The 14783-nt window shown below is 42.8% G+C and overlaps 1 long non-coding RNA gene across 1 annotated transcript in view; it reads left to right on the top strand.

Annotated features, from left to right (window-relative positions):
- LOC310675388 overlaps positions 1–14783 on the top strand; it is a 139143-nt gene that overhangs the window by 57277 nt on the left and 67083 nt on the right. The window lies entirely within an intron of this gene.

The raw sequence follows: 14783 nt of genomic DNA on the forward strand, positions 1-14783 counted from the left end.
GACACAAAGTGATTGACTTTTATGAAAGAATGTGGGCTGTGATCTACTAACCCCTCCCATCAGTGCAAGGATTTCTGCTTGTTCAACAAGACTTCTCTCCCTGCACCCTCCCCAATTGTGCTCCAGAGGGTTGAGGGAACCCCCTGAACAGATTTTGGGGGGATGTGGGGTAAGGAAAGGGGGAGAATAAGATCACACAGGGAAAGCAGCCAACACTGGCTTCAGAATTCTTTTAGTGCTACTGTGCCTGAGAAAATCAACTTGCAGCTTGCAACAGAGTACTGAAAACAGCAGAGCAGCTTTTGATATCTTGCTTCAACATTGCTCCCAAAGTCCTATGATTGGAGAACCCTTGTAAAGTCATTCCCTGGTTGGAAGCTGTCAGTGCATGCAAACTGCAAGCCCTTCGTCCCCACCCCTCCATCCAGCACTCTCCTTCTCTCATAGGCAACTGAAAACAATTTCAGCTATCAAATACTCTGCTCTTAGAGCAGGCAGTACTTGAGAAGTCTCAGGATTCTGCCTTATCCAGAACTTGAAGTCTACTCAGATGAAGAGCAGGGGGAGCAGGGCTCTCCAGCAGATTTCCACAGTGCCAGTGACTCTGAGGAGCAACCAAACCTTGCTATCTCTGCCATAGGTCTTCAGGTTCCCACACCAGATACCTGGCTTCCTAGTCAGCTCTCTGACTGCCCTGTCTTCTCCAGGGCCACAGAAGCAAAGGAGATGGCAAGCCAGGCCAAAGTGCCCGCTATGAGGCTATGAGTCAGGGGGAGTCCATGGAAACGCTTGTCCAGATCAGGGCCTGACTGAGAGCTAGGGAGTGAGGCTCCAGCCCCTGTGTAAATGGTCAGTCTGAGCTGCTTCACTGTTGTCTTTGTCCATGGAGTTTTCTTGGCAGGGATACTGGAGTGGCTTGCCGGTTCCTGCTCCAGGTGGATCACGTTTGGTCAAAACTCTCCACTATGACCTGTTCATCTTGGGTGCCCTGCTCGGCATAGTTCATGGCTTCTCTGAGTTCTTCAAGCCCCTTCGCCACGGCAAGGCAGTGATCCATGAAGGGGGATCTGCGGGTGGCAGTGGAAGACAGGAGTGCCTGGCGTACTCTGGTCCATGGGGTCACGAAGAGTCGGACACGACTGGACGACTAAACAACAACAACGAGCTGCTTCACTGCTGAAGCAACCACTCTCCTCCTGGCTCAGGAAAATAGGTAGCTAGAGGGGCAAATGGTTTGATGCAACTTCATTATCAAAGGCAGTCTCAGTAAGAGCTAAGCAATGGCTAGTGCACCCCACAATAGTTGCTGGGCAGTCTTATGAAAAGGCTAATAATAACAACCTTAATGAGCCTTGAAGCGAGACAGTTCTATTACCCTTTGCAAAATGCACAGCTTTCAGTCCATTTGGGGAACCTTTGAGAAAGTACATCACCACTATTATTTCTAACTTCAATCCTAGTCAGATACATTATATGCATGCTTCTGTGGATGAAATTCAAAAGAAGTTACAAGTATTCTTGACAGTTGACAGTGTCTATGAAAATCATCCTTATAACTAAAAGAGGCAAATATGGATTTATTTAATTAGAAAAAAAATCTCTGGATGTGAAGAATAATGTTTCAAAGAGATACTTAATATAAGCAGAAATGACTTTTCCTTCATGGAAAATTAAGTTTTTTCCCCCTTTCTATTAGCATTTCAATTGAAAACATTTCCACTCATTTCCTTCTTAATGGAAGTATATAAATAGCAATAGCCATTAAGTACTGCATTTTTCGAAAAGATTTTTTTTTTTACATTAAGAGCCTTAATAAAGTCTCAGAGGAGCAGCACAAACAGTGTACAAATGAAACAACTAATTTCAATCTCATTTAATATATATTGATTTTGTAAGGATTTGTTTTTATACCTGTTTTAAGCCTTTAGCGTAGTTTTCCAGGTGGTGGTCGCCTTAAATAATAATAAAAAAATCCAGAGAGGATTACAATTTCATATGCACATCTGCATTAGGAGGATTTTCCAAAAGGCTTAAAGTTTGGAACATTATGAGCAATCAGGAGACTTTGAATTCACTGAGACACCTTTGAAAATGTTGTTCCATAGAATAGGTCTCTATAGGAGAGTTCCATTCTGGGACTAAATGTTTCAAATTTCTGCAAGAAATGCTCTTCCCACAAAAGTTAATTGTGAAATCTTCTATGGCTTAGTTTGTGCTTTCCAGCCTAAGGAGCCTGTTCCCGAGTTGTTGTGAATGACTAGAACACAGAAGCTGGGGGAAATGAAATGGTAACAACAGTGTGGAAGAAAATATATATATTCTGGTAGTAACTTTGGCTCAGTTCGCCTCACAGTCTTATTCCGATCAGGTCCTGAAGTCACTTCCCTAATAACTTGGTTGTTCTGGGGAAGCAGAGCCACTTCATCATCAACTGGTCTGTCTTGTGTTATAGCTGTGACCACAGTGAGTGACATATAGGAAGCCCTTTATAAGTGGGGTAACGAATAAATGTAGTTGGCCGGCTCCCAACCAGTCTCAGAGAGAACTTTTGACAAACTGAACACAAGGCTTCTTATAAGACTCCTGGGCTGATTAAGGATGCCCCTTTGTCAATGGCATGCTGTCACTTCCAGCCAAGCCTGAAAACAACCCGTAGGCCAGATCTCCAACTGCACTTCCCATGTAGTGTCATCTGAACTGTGGGTGACGTGAGCTCTCTCTTTTGCTGCTGGCCTAAGCAATAGGCTAGTAGCCCTCTCCAGCATGGTCAAACTAAGATCACATATTACACATGGAGAACAAAATGATCACATTATATTTGGTGCCAGTGAAAGTAAGAAGACTGATTATGAATGAATGGCATATAGAAAGAACAGTTTCTGGCTTCTAGCAAAACATTTTGCTTCTGGACTCACGAACAATAGAGAGAGGATATTTATTTTAGATACACAGCGAGGGGGGGGGGGAGAGAATATCTGCTCCTTCTTTATAACTTACATCTTTGACAAATAGCTGCTCAAGAAAAAAAAAGGTGTGAGAAAAATGGCCATAAAAGGAGGGAAAGGGTATGCCTGAAATACTGGAAGAAGTCCCAAGATGCTGAGTGGAATTTTTATTTAATAAAACACCAATGTTAGAACAACATATTTATCAGTTCAGATGGGGGAAAATGTCTAAATGCACTACAGGGAGAAAAAGGGAAAATAATGGGAAATCAAGTTAACCACCTTTTATGTGAAAGAAAAGTATAATCAGACCATTTCTGCAATGAATCTGTGCTACTCTAAAGCCATCTGTACTATCATTCACACACACACACACAGAGAGAGAGAGAGAGAGAGAGAGAGAGAGAGAGAGTACAAAAGATAGAAAGAAAAACCCTGTTTTGCTTTACTTTTATTTGGTTCAGTAGTGCTGGCATCCTCCAAAGATGAACATACAGCATTGATAAATTATTTCTTCTCTTCATGTTGGTGTTATCCCTTTGCCAAGCTATCTTCTTGCCCTTGACCTCTCCAAGGTCTTTGGTTGGGTGACCCTTTGTACGTGTTTTGCAGGAGGCATTCAACCCAGTAGGTTACAACCAAGCACCCCATGCTTAAGTTTTGTCACTCTAGTTCTGAGAGTCCAGGAACTTTAATGAGGATGATACAGATATATTACTGTGCATATGCAAAAACACACAGACATACCTACACTGTGGTGCTGCATTGGAAATGAAGATTGGTTGCGATGGGCAAGCTTTGTTTCAGGGACATTACCCTACCATTACTGAAGTTTTTGTAAGTTTCCAAGGAGCCCAACATTTTGCCCAGAACAATGAAAAATGTTATCAACAGAGGTCAATAGTCATCCTTGTTTTTCTCTTTTTAGAAAGTAAGTAGGTCTGTGCCTTTGGTATGCCTAAACCAATTTATAGATCCATTGAATTAATTGTTCAGAGTTACGCAATGTAGAACAAGTGAGTTAAACAGAGATATGGGTGTTCCTAAGTAATAATCATACACCGTATGGTCTATAAAGGTGGCAGCACAATCTCCACCCCCACTTTTTCTAAGTGGCATCTCGGATATGCAAGATACCCAGGAGCTTCAATTTCTTCCCTCTAAAGAGTCATTGAGTAATTTCCCAAAGGTTAAGACAAACTCAGGGCTATTGCAAGGAGGGTCTGATTTAGAATTGATTTAACACCATGTGTACTGAAACTGTAGGTGTGCTCCTTCATACACATCTACAGTTTCAATACATCTCCAATCTCTTTCACAGCACAATCCTAAATGTACAGGTCTTCCACAAGTCTCATTGTATTCTATGGAGCTCCCCCGCCCCCAGGTGAATGTGTATAGCAGGGATGGGGAACCTGTCACCCTTCAGATGCTTTTGGGCTCCTTTCCTACCAGCCCCAGCCAGCAAGGCCAATGGTTAGGGATCAAGGGAGGTGGAGCCCAACAACATCTGTAAAACCACAGGTGTCCCTCCCCCCAGGGGTCTAGGATTATAGCCTGAATTTCTTCTAAAAGCATGCACAGGAAGCCCTGAATTGGTTTGAAGCACTAGAATTGGGGGGGGGGGGCATGTTCTTTCTCTCACTATCTTTATCTATATATGAAATATACGGCTCTTTATCTTGATATGAAATTTATACACCGCAGTTCAAAGGCCGATCTGCCAATCACCTAAAACAAGAATATGGTAGAAACATACCGCATGATATAAAGGTAATGGTTCCTTTCCCCTGTGGTCCAGTTCACTCTTACCCATTCCCCACTGAATACAGTAGAACACAGTTTTGATCTGAAGGAATATGAATTGGACTGCATGCCACTTTTAAAGTATTTTGAAGTATGGAGTTTCATAACAATAATGAAAGAATGAATGCTCTAAATGTATTTATTGTATTTATTGTATCTTTATTCAGTATTTTTCTCTAAAGAGGCCAGGAAAGCACACACTATTCTCTCCTCTGCCTTTCACCTTCACAATAATAAGCAGGTTTTGCTGAGAGATCAGTGGCGGCTCATAACATTTTGACTTGGCAGGGCTGCAATTTTTAACCTTGCTGTTTTTGTCACTTGTACAGCACTTGTTTAGGAAACTGCGTCATTACACATGTACAGGGGTGCCAATGTCCCCTTCTTTCTCAAAAAGGGAAAAAAAAAGTCAGTTATTCTCTGTACATCTATGGACAGGGGGAAGTTGTTTTTCTGCTTAGAGACACATGGGCGGGTCCTTTTTGCTACAGCTGTATTTTTGGATTTGGATTGGCAGAGTGGCGCAGAGAGCTGATTGGTCAGAGAACAGGAGATTGATATAAATGTCTCTGTAATTCAAAGGAACTCTAAAATGTTTGGTGTGAAAGAGTGTATGGCTTTGAGATTTGGGGGAAGATCTTCCCCCCCCCCCAAAAAAAAAAAAAATGCTTGAGATTTTCTGTGGGAAGGCTGTGTTCCAGTGGAACAGTCTTTACTGTGAGAAATACTGTGAATTCCACAGGCCCAAATCCACACAGTGAGATTCAGGGCTGAGTAAGATTTGGGACAAGGTATACCTGATCCTCGTACCACAAGCAGTCACCTCAGTGCTTTATGTAACAATAATAATTGCATTAATATCTAAAGCTGAGGATAGATGTATTCCTAAGAGCAATACTGCATCCATTAGACTTAGTAGAAAAACAGGATAGAAATAATTAAATGTGTCCCATCATATGCTGATGTTGTAGGATGTTGGTTTGTAACTGCAAAGTATAGCTTGAGTAGCTTTGGTGAGATATACGGCACACATGTACAAGAAGGAAAATGATAGGTAGTTGTAACAAAATATTTCCAAAAGGCTGAGTATCATTCAGCAATCCCATGACTGTGAACTCAGCTACATTAGTAAAAATAAAACGTTATGAATGTGTTATAACACTGTGACACCAGATGGCGATGTAGAGCTGAAATCGGAACTCTATGAAATTTTCCATAGTGAGCTTTAAAATGTTTTTTTCCAGAGCATTTTCCACAGTGTTTTTATAACCGTGTAGATGCAGCCTGTGTGCAACTAAAAATTATGTACGTTCAGACGAATATTTCCCCATCTTTTATGAAGTGATTGCCCCTCTTTTTCCCCTCCCTCCTTCTGCCATGATTTATTTCCCTCATATTCTCCACCTACTCTTAAAAGAAAAAGGAATAGATAAAACTAAAAACTGCAGGTGTGCTCCCAAGCCATGTGTCCTCCATGATTAGCACACCTAAAGGACGACTGCGGAGCTTTTAAACAGCATGCCTGAAAGACTCCTTAGGATTTGCACACCCTGGCATGGGGCAGGTGGCGTCTCGGCCCAGACCACGTTATTATGCACGACTGCATGGAGAACAAGAGAGAAGGTGGTTTGTAAGAAGGTGAGAGGTGTCAGGAAAATCAATAAATGCTCTATGTGACGGCCTGTAAAACCAGCATAACCTATTAAAACACTGCAAGTTAGGGCAGCCCTAGGCACCAATAACTCACGCTTGGCAGACTATGAACTTCTATGTCTCCGATTATAACCTTTGTCAGCAGCCTCAGGAATGCACAGGGAGCCATTTATACCTGGCAAAACGGACTATTTGGAGAGTGAACAGAGGTCAGCACTCTTTATGGGAAACCGGGTTGTGTTCAGGGGTATTCTGTAACCCTTTATAAGCATTTAACTGTGTCCCTTGCCACCTGCCTCCACCCATTCTTCACAACTGCTATATTTTCTAATACCTCGTATAAACATTTCCCCTTATTCTTGCATGTGCTTCATTTCCTTGTGTATGTAATATATTTAGACTTAGATACATGAACCCATAAAATCAATGCTTTGCATATCCCTTTCGATCTTCCCACTCCCTATTTTTTCATTTCAGATTTCTATTTTCTCTCATTTTCTTTATCTCTTCGCCCTCAGAAGTACTGCTTTCATGCTATTCCCCTTCCTCCTTCTACTCTGACAAAAGGAGATTAGAACTGCTGTAAACATTACACAGAATGAGCAGGTACAGCAAGGAGGCTGGTGTGACAAGTCTCGGCTGTGCTACTTTAGATTGTCTTATTGTTGAATGCGCCCCATGCCTTGCTTTGTTTTAGGGAGCAATTCTATACAAGCAAGACGGTGTGAGTTACGCTGCCATAACGTACACCAGATCCAAACTCTGTTCAGCAGCACTGAGCTGGCCTAAGCCTGGAAGAGTGTTGAATGGGGGGGGGGGTTCCTAAAATAGTGTTTCATCTACACAGCCCTTTTTGCTGGGCTGGTCACATGACTAGGTTGAACAGTCTTAGGATCAATCTTAATTTGCCCCTTCTCTCCCCCCCCCCCTGCCAACCCCAGTATGTTCCTTTATCTGGTCATACTCTGGCTTAAAATCCCTGGGTTCAGTGAGCCAAGAAGGGGGAGATACATGGTCATATCTCCATCAGACAGTGACATAGGCCAGTTTCACGAGGAGCCTGCTAGATCATCCAGGCATCCACAATATCCCAACCTGCTCATCCCAGAAGATCCTGCTATAGAATTGCTCTCTTAAACACTCTCTGTGTGACAAACTAGCACACAAGATTAGTCGGTCCCAGCTCCTGCCAACCTAGCAGTTCGAAAGCATGCCAAAAAGCGCAAGTAGATAAATAGGTACCACTCCGGCGGGAAGGTAAACGGCGTTTCCGTGCACTACTCTGGTTTTGCCAGAAGCAGCTTAGTCATGCTGGCCACATGACCCAGAAAACTGTCTGTGGACAAACATCGGCTCCCTCGGCCAGTAAAGTGGGATGAGCGCCGCAACCCCAAAGTTATTCGCAACTGGACTTAAATGTCAGGGGTCCTTTACCTTTACCTTTTTAGGTGGCTTAACATAGCCATCTCCCCAATGTGATATGCTAAGGTCTGTTGAAAATTCTATTGGAAATGGGTCCAGAAATTGCCCCAATCCCTGTCAGGAACAGAAACATGGATGTGAGGAGAATTCACTACTGTTAGTCTTTTTTAGTCCACAAATGTTGTATTAATAATTGCGTTATTTTCTGCTTTGTTTTTGATGTTTTCCTTCCATGGAAATACATTACACAATTCATTACACAATTAATTCAGCCATGGCGGATAGTAAGACAAATAACCTAGCTTTTAGTGGAAACCAAACTGTAGCAGAACAGAGGCATAAAGGGAAAAGGGGCAACATCACCCTCCATCCTTGTGATAACAATTATTTTCTGCAATGTGACACTACAATAGTGTAGTCCTGCACCCCAAACTCCGAGTGATGTGAGATTCCTGGAGCTCTTACCCAGGGTTCGTGTTTCCTTTTAGAAATGAGGCACAGCAGAGACTGTGGTGTCCTCATAATATATGGTTTATTTCCACATATATACAACCTGAGTCTATCATGGAGGGTCTTGTTACTCCCACAGCCACAGCCTTGGATTCAAACAGAAATCAGCTATGGCTCTCTCTAAGACTTTACCTGTACTCTATAAAGGATCGGGAGAAGACCCCAAATATCTCTCTACTTTTCATTTAGGTCACAGGACTATGGGACTTACATCTGAGTAGACACATATAGAATTGCGTCCTTGGAATGCAATTAAAATGGATTCAGTATATATAAACAAATGCATTTTCTCATTTGGAACCTTCTGCATTTTGTTCCTTTTAATCTTTTCTGCTTGTTAATTTCTTTCTTTCTTTAATGTTCTTCATGATAGCATTAGGGATCCTTTTACAAGGAAATACATTTGACCCAGGTTAAGTAATAATGGAGCTTGGTGTTCTTCATAACTTTTTAATATCAGTTATTCTGTAATCAATTTAATTTTAATGACTGAAGTTACAGTTACATAAACTTAAGGCAATAATATGATTAGCTGAATTTTTAAGTAAATTACCCAGACATTTGCAACCGCAAGACAGCTGTGAAATAAGTTGATTTAACTAATTCAGATGATTTAGCTCATCAGCCATTTGAATATTTGCAGGGAAGTAAAATCTGTTTATAAAAACAGTATGAAGCTTCGCCCCACCCTTCTTCAAGATGTTAGAATGAGAAGAGAAATCCTTCTGCTCCTATCCATTCTCTAGGGCAGCCAGATGCTTCTGTCCCTAATAGCTGTACACTAGATGGAAATTCGGCAGGTGCAGCTCTCATGCAAGCTACACCTGCTCAAGTTCCATCTTCTGCACAACTATTAAAGGGGCAGGAGCCCTGTTGTCTTTTTCATCTGGGCACCCCTAAATTCTGATGGTCTCTTACAAACCATTTGCTCTAACATCAGCTGCTTTTGCCTGCTCAGGTAAGATCAGTTGTTGCTAGAGCAAATTGATCCAAGTCTCTTTTTAAACAAACAAACAAATTAGAGAACACCTGGAGAGGCTAGGCTGGTGTAAAAGGGCACCTGATACTGTTACCTGCCCCTCTGTTTCTATATGAGCATGGGGCAGTAAGCCAGGTAATTCTACGTTGCCTATAATTCAGAATGCTAATGGCCAGGAGCTCATTCACCTCCTTTAAATTTTGCAGGACTTAATCCATGCAATGGAATATTTGAACTAAGAAAGGTCCTCATTAAATCTGGCAATTATTTTCTGCTTCATCAGTCAATTAGTTGCCCATTTTTATTTTATTTTTTGAAATCTGTTAACTGGGCAGGACGTGCAGAGATTTCTGGGTCCAGGAATAGAGCTCAAAGTGAGTTCACAGGTAGAGTCCATAGATTTCAGTGGTTCTGGGGGACAAAAGGTGCCATCCAATGGCATCAGCACACTTGTACGTTTCCTGAACCCATGGGATGCTACATGGCATCAGAAGTGGACCTGCAGCTTCAGTGAGCCAAACGTATTTCTAGCAAAGTGTTTGCTGGAAGCTGCAAAATGAATGTCTTCAAGCCTTCTGAGATGAGGTTGACAGGAGATTTGGGAGAGGGCTGGAGGGAGTGGGAGCAAAAGCTTCTTCTGTACTTCACTGTATCCAGAGCAAACAACAATCTTCTGTACCCAGAAGACTAAAGGTAAAGGTACCCCTCACCATTAGGTCCAGTCGTGGACGACTATGGTGCTCATCTCGCTCTATAGGCCGAGGAAGCCGGTGTTTGTCCGCAGACAGCTTCCAGGTCATGTGGCCAGCATGACTAAACCGCTTCTGGCGAACCAGAGCAGCGTCCGGATTTGCCCTTCAGGATGTTGTGTGCAGGATTTGAAAAATACAAGTTCCATCAGATGTAAAAAGGTAAAGGTAAAGGACCCCTGACAGTTAAGTCCAGTAGTGACCAACTCTGGGGTTGCGGCGCTCATCTCGCTTTATTGGCTGAGGGAGCCGGCATACAGCTTCCGGATCATGTGGCCAGCATGACTAAACCGCTTCTGGCGAACCAGAGCAGCGCACGGAAACACCATTTACCTTCCCGCTGGAGCGGGACCTATTTATCTACTTGCACTTTGATGTGCTTTCGAACTGCTAGGTTGGCAGGAGCAGGGACCGAGCAACGGGAGCTCACCCCGTCGTGGGGATTCGAACCTCCGACCTTCTGATCGGCAAGCCCTAGGCTCTGTGGTTTAGGCCATAGCACCACCCGCATCCCTTATCCAGAAGATTAGAGGGTTGCAATTATTTTGCACTACATTGGTGAGAAGGCACTAGATACCCACAACAGCATGCAAAATGTGTGCGTAGTTCCAACCAAAAACCAAACAAACGAAAAACCCTTGCCAGAAGCTTTAAAAGATTTCAGACAGTATTGTGAGCCTAAGAAACACCCAGTGTTTAAATGCTGTCAGTTTTAGCAAGTCAGAATAGCAGACAGGAATTGTTACCTGGGCGAGAGTAAAGATCCAGCTAGTTCCCAGTTATCTAAGGAGGAAGCTACGTCCAGTGAGGGAATGTCACGCACGCCACAACAAACATAAAGGTAAAGGTACCCCTGCCCTTACGGGCCAGTCTTGACAGACTCTAGGGTTGTGCACCCATCTCACTCAAGAGGCCGGGGGCCAGCGCTGTCCGGAGACACTTCCGGGTCACGTGGCCAGCGTGACATCGCTGCTCTGGTGAGCCAGAGCCGCACACGGAAACGCCGTTTACCTTCCCGCTAGTAAGCAGTCCCTATTTATCTACTTGCACCCGGGAGGTGCTTTCGAACTGCTAGGTTGGCAGGCGCTGGGACTGAACAACGGGAGCGCACCCCGCCGCGGGGATTCGAACCGCCGACCTTTCGATCGGCAAGCCCTAGGCGCAGAGGCTTTTACCCACAGCGCCACCCGCATCCCTACAACATATGGTGTCATAAAATGGAGACAGTCAGTTTGTTTCAAATGCATACAAGAATATTGAAGTAAAAAAATGTGCAAGCATAATTATCACTTTTTAAAAAAGAACACACACATAGCAACTCCACCCGACGATCTCAGATGTATTTTCTGTTGACTTTTAACTTATGTGTAATGTTGTCTTTCTATATTTTAACTTAGTAATAGTTGTGAATAACCCTATTTTACACTTGTTTAGTGTGTCAGGAACATTATTAACTTGCTGACAAAGGAACATTGCGCACAGTTCCTTCTAATTATTTAATCTATTCCCAAGTCATGAAACAAGAAATCTCACCTATTCCTTACATAATTGGAATGCTGAAATATTGTAGGAATCATTTTGGGAGGTCAGACGTGTATACATAGCTGAAGCTTTTGATTGTTCGCAGAAGGAATGCATGTTGCAAAAGGAAAGAGTAGTCAGTCATTCAGGTAACTACTCTACTGGTTTGCAGCTTGTTTTAAAATATGTAGCAGTCAATTTGTGAGGAGATTCAGATCTACCATGTTGTTTGGTCCACCATAGCTTAACATGGTTAGTGGTCAGGGATGAGCAGGTGGCTTATGACGCCCTGTCCTCTTTTTGTTGAAGAGGAGTTTCTGTTTTGAACTTTTTGCTCCTCTGGTTTTGGCATCAGTTTAAAAGGTGACAAATGGAGGGGTGCACTTAGGACTCATCTAAGAGCCAGTGTGGTGTAGTGGTTAAGAGTGGTAGACTTGTAATCTGGGGAACCGGGTTCGCGTCTCCGCTCCTCCACATGCAGCTGCTGGGTGACCTTGGGCCAGTCACACTTCTCTGAGGTCTCTCAGCCCCACCCAACTTACAGAGTGTTTGTTGAGGGGAGGAAGGGAAAGGAGAATGTTAGCCGCTTTGAGACTCTTTAAAGGGAGTGAAAGGTGGGATATCAAGTCCAAACTCCTCCTCCTCCTCTTCTTCTTCATCATCATCATCATCTACACTCACGCTTTTAAATGCTAAAAATGAGTTTTCAAAAAGGTTATGATAATCATATCCATGTGACGTTCTTTTAAAACATTATTAATGTGTTATTAAAAAGTGACACCAGACCAGAGGGTGCTTCAGAGCTCTCTCCCTGTCAAATAAGTGGGTAGGCATTGTAAGAAAGGAAGCAAAAGAGAAACGAAATGCCTCTACGTTTTAGAATGATATCAAAAACATCGTTCTAAGGACGTTTAAAGAGTGAGCATAGATCTAGCCTGAGTTGACCTAGTCAGACTAGCCATCTAGCTCATGCCCAACTGGAGCACATCATCCTTCAGCTGGTGAAAAAAATCATGTTAAGCCCAGTCATGAGCACCAAACTCCTTCTCCATCCCTTCATTCACCAGCCAAAAGTAAACAAGAAACCAGAAAGCAGTAATTCTAGCAGCACTTTTCTTCTTTGGCATTTTAAGGGTGGTTTAACCAGGATATCATACATTGTAGGTTTTTAGAAGAGCTGATTCCCTGCACATTCCAGGCAGATCTGATTATTAATAAAAATGACCCTAGTTTACTCCAACTACTGTTTGATCTATTTCGCACCTCCATTCGCAAAGCAAGAGCCAACAAGCATTTTGGATTATGCTTACTGACTATGTGGCCATCACAACCTGCTTACATACAGTACCTTCCAACATGCTTCCTAGATTTCCAACACTTCAAAGATGAAAACAGGGACATACCTGTGAGTTTTATTCTCACACTATGGATTACTGTCTAACCTCACCCCCCACACCACTGAAAGTTATCCTCTGCCAGGTAACTATAGCCTATTTGACAAGCATCATTTGGCAGGTTAAATTCAGCCTCACTAGCTGTTGTTTTTGTTGTTGTTTAGCCATTTAGTTATGTCTGACTCTTCATGACCCCATGGACCAGAGCACACCAGGCACTCCTGTCTTCCACTGCCTCCTGCAGTTTGGTCAAACTCATGCTGGTAGCTTCGAGAACACTGTCCAACCATCTCGTCCTCTGTCTTCCCCTTCTCCTTGTGCCCTCAATCTTTCCCAACATCAGGGTCTTTTCCAGGGAGTCTTCTCATGAGGTGGCCAAAGTATTGGAGCCTCAGCTTCACAATCTGTCCATCCAGTGAGCACTCAGGGCTGATTTCCTTAAGAATGGAGAGGTTTAATCTTCTTGCAGTCCATGGGACTATCGAGTCTCCTCCAGCACCATAATTCAAAAGCATCAATTCTTCGGCGATCAGCCTTCTTTATGGTCCAACTCTCACTTCCGTATATCACTACTGGGAAAACCATGGCTTTAACTATACGGACCTTTGTCGGCAAGGTGATGTCTCTGCTTTTTAAGATGCTGTCTAGGTTTGTCATTGCTTTTCTCCCAAGAAGTAGGCGTCTCTTAATTTCGTGGCTGCTGTCACCATCTGCAGTGATCATGGAGCCCAAGAAAGTAAAATCTCTCACTGCCTCCATTTCTTCCTCTTCTATTTGCCAGGAAGTGATGAGCCCAGTGGCCATGATCTTAAGTTTTTTTGATGTTGAGCTTCAGACCAGGATATGAAAGAATAGAATGTACACTATATGGTGCATTAGTTCTGTGCATATGAATTTACATGCATGCACCTCCTCATATTCAGAAACCGAATTTCTGTAGAGCAAGGGTCAGGGGGCCTTAAAACTGGAAGAATGGCAACTGTAGGGACCTGCGTCCATTTTTTTAAGCAATTGGCTTTTCAAAAGAAAGGAGTCATGGCTCAGAGGTAAAACATCAGCTTTTCATGTGAAGGTGACAGGCGCAATCTTTGGCATCTCCTGTTCAAAGGATCAGTTGATGCAAAAGGCCTTCTTGCCTGAAGCACTGGATATCTGCTGCCAGTCAAAATAGACAAATAATCTAACCTGGTAATGCTGTTTCCTATTTGCAGTAAAATCAAAATAGGCTATATATATGGTGGTGCTTTTTCAGGGATGAGTATCAAAAACAGTAGGAATGAGGGAGAATTTGGTTTGGCTCACATTTTAGTATGGATCTACCTAATTCACACTTCCCGTGAACCGAAACAAAATGCTTATATTGGGGGAAGACTTGAGTGCATGAAATAAGGCCATCTGTGAACATTTTACTCATAGTACTGTACCCTAATAATAGTAAGAATTACATACAAAAATACATTACATTAGGAGGAATTGCCTTTTAAAATGTGTACATTGTGAGAGACGTGCACTAATAAAAACCACAAACTGATACATAAATGTGAAGCAAAGATGGGGGGGGGGGGTGAGAAACTGAAAATGACAGGAAGGCTCATCTGTCCTCCCAGAAAACCAGGCCTGTCCTTGGTAAATAGGGACAACCTGAATCCGTAGGTGGCCTCCAACTAAATAATATAGCATTGATTCAAAATAGTCTTCTCTGTGCCATTAACTATGACATTACACTATAATTTTGGAAGGAACTGACAACAGTCGTATAGTAGGTGCACCACTGCAAACGTTGAAGAATGAACACAGTGTTTTT

Source organism: Podarcis tiliguerta (assembly GCF_965153285.1).
Source record: "Podarcis tiliguerta genome assembly, chromosome: 4".
NCBI classification, from domain to species: Eukaryota; Metazoa; Chordata; class Lepidosauria; order Squamata; family Lacertidae; genus Podarcis; species Podarcis tiliguerta.